This window comes from Petaurus breviceps, unplaced genomic scaffold, assembly GCF_028583685.1.
Source record: "Petaurus breviceps papuanus isolate PSGF00001 unplaced genomic scaffold, PetGlider_PUasm1.0 558, whole genome shotgun sequence".
Taxonomy (NCBI): Eukaryota; Metazoa; Chordata; class Mammalia; order Diprotodontia; family Petauridae; genus Petaurus; species Petaurus breviceps.
The window spans coordinates 5,009,122-5,011,214 of NW_027186376.1; the positions used below are offsets into that span (position 1 = coordinate 5,009,122).

Genomic DNA, 2,093 nt, shown 5'->3' on the forward strand with positions numbered 1-2,093 from the left:
GACCTCATTCGTTATCGCTGTTCCAGCCTCACCTTTTCTGATCTCACAGCTCAAGCACAGCTGCTACCTTTTCAGAGTCCAGAAAACATCCTGTACTTCTGCTTACTCCTAGGTGGAGTGCTCTCTGATGGGCTCAGGCACTTGCTCCGAATTCACTTGCATCTCAATCTTCTACAGGTTAGCTTTTGATCTCACTGCTCTATGCAAACTGTTCTGACAAAAATAGCCAGCCGTCTCTTAACTGCTAAATTATAAGGCCTTTCCTCAGGCCTGGCCTTTGACCTTTGGGCAGCTTTTACAACTGTTGACCTTGCCCCCCATCCTGCGATGCTTTCTCCTGGTTCTCCCAAGGGTTTTGGGTCGGGATCTCATTGCTCCTTCAATCATCTTCTCCGGGCAGATAGTTTGCAATCACTATTTCCAGGACTAATTTTCTTTCCTGAATTTGAGCCCTGAATGTCTCTCTGTCCGCCTGAGGACCCCCCCATCCTTGGGGGCTGGGGGAGAAGCCCCGCTTGAGGACCCTTACTGGGCGCAGGCGATTAGGGAGGCGTCCAGCTTCTTGGGCGAGTCATCACCTTCACCCCGGGCCTCAGTTTCCCCTTCTGTAGGAGGCCCCCCCGGGAGGGGCGGGTTAGGGGTTGGAGGTTTTACCGGGAGCACTTTCTCCGGTCTCAAGCACACAGTAGGCGCCTAATCAACGTCGACAACACCGGAGGTCTCCCCGCCCCCCTTTTTGGTCGTTCGCAGGGGGTTCAGTCCACGGACCCGGCCCCGCAAGGGTGGGCGGAGGGCAGGGCTCGAACCCAGACCTAGGCAGCCTGGGTCGCGGGATTCACTACACCTGTGGTAGTGACTACGCACCTACTGTAGGTACGCTGGGCTCCGGGCGGGGAGCCCCCAGGGGAGGCGCGTCCCTCTGAGCTCTGGGGGGTAGCCTCCGGGCCTCCCGCGGTACCACCACTCCACTCTGACCGACCGTCACCTGCGGACTGACCTACCACTCTAGGTAGCCGGCCCGCCAAACGCCTGGCCCCGCCCCGCGCCGACGCTGATTGGATGAAAGAGGCCCCGCCCCGCCCTGCGCCAGTTACCCACTTATGATTGGGTGAGGCGTCTCCGCGTGACCCGCCACGCTTCCCGAACCCACCGCCGATTGGGTAGGGAGTCTCCGCCCGGTCGTTTACGCCTCTGCCCCCGCCTCCCCGCCCCGGCCGGGAGACGTGGATTGGCTGAGGAAGTTTTCCCCGGCCCTGCCCATTGGCGGGGCTGAGAGCAGCCGATTGGTTGGCAGCCGAGGGGGCGGGAGTCCGAGAGAAGAAGCGGGCGAGCAAGATGGCGGCGACAGTGGCGTCGGACCCGAGCTGAGGTGACGCCCCGAGACCCCGCTCTCCCCGCTCGAGCCTGGGACCCCCAAGCCCTGGAGGCCGCGAGCCGGGGCGCGTCCTTGCCCGCGTGCCTCCTTGCCTCTGCCCCCTTTCATCTCTGCCTGTCGCCATATGTCCCCCGGTCTCGGTGGCTCCCTCCACCTGTCAGTCTCGGGCGGCTCCTACCTGGGGGCTGCAAGCGGGTGTTTGGTGCCGGCGCGCACGAGGGCCTTGGCTGGGCTTCCCCGGGTCCGAGGAGCGGCCGGTGGCAGCCCTGGTCCGGACCCCCGGCGCGGAGGGCGCCGTGTCCGGCCTGGAACGAGTCGGGAATGAATGATGTGTTTGCCCCCTGGCCCTGTCACTGGCAGGGACACCTCGGTCCGGTCCCTTCCCCCTGGGTCTGCGGTGCGTCACGGGGGGTCCCCTGCAGCGCTGATTGAGTGACTGAGACGGCGGGGGGCCGGGCGTTCAGAGAAGCGGAGGGCTCAGTGCCCCCGCTCTTAAGCCTTAGACTCGAGGCACTGGCGGCCCCCGCAGAGCGCCCACCAGCCCGGCCGGCGCACCTGGGGTATCTGGAGGGCAAGGGTGGGGACGGCCTGGACTGGATGAGCGCAGGTGCTGAGAGCAGAGTGCAGCCTCGGGGAACGCCATCAGGGCGCTAACAGAGGAGGCCTGGGGCGCAGCGGTGGAGGGTGCCGGAGACAGGCAGACCAGAGCTCCCCAGCC

The 2,093-nt window shown here is 64.5% G+C and overlaps 1 protein-coding gene across 1 annotated transcript in view; it reads left to right on the plus strand.

Moving 5' to 3' along the window:
* Positions 1 to 1,259: 1,259 nt before the first annotated feature.
* LOC138173061 (transcriptional regulator QRICH1-like) overlaps positions 1,260 to 2,093 on the plus strand; it is a 20,170-nt gene continuing 19,336 nt past the window's right edge. The window contains exon 1 of the mRNA XM_069102969.1: positions 1,260 to 1,369. The gene's annotated coding sequence lies outside the window, so the exon portion shown is untranslated. The remainder of the gene's footprint in view (positions 1,370 to 2,093) is intronic.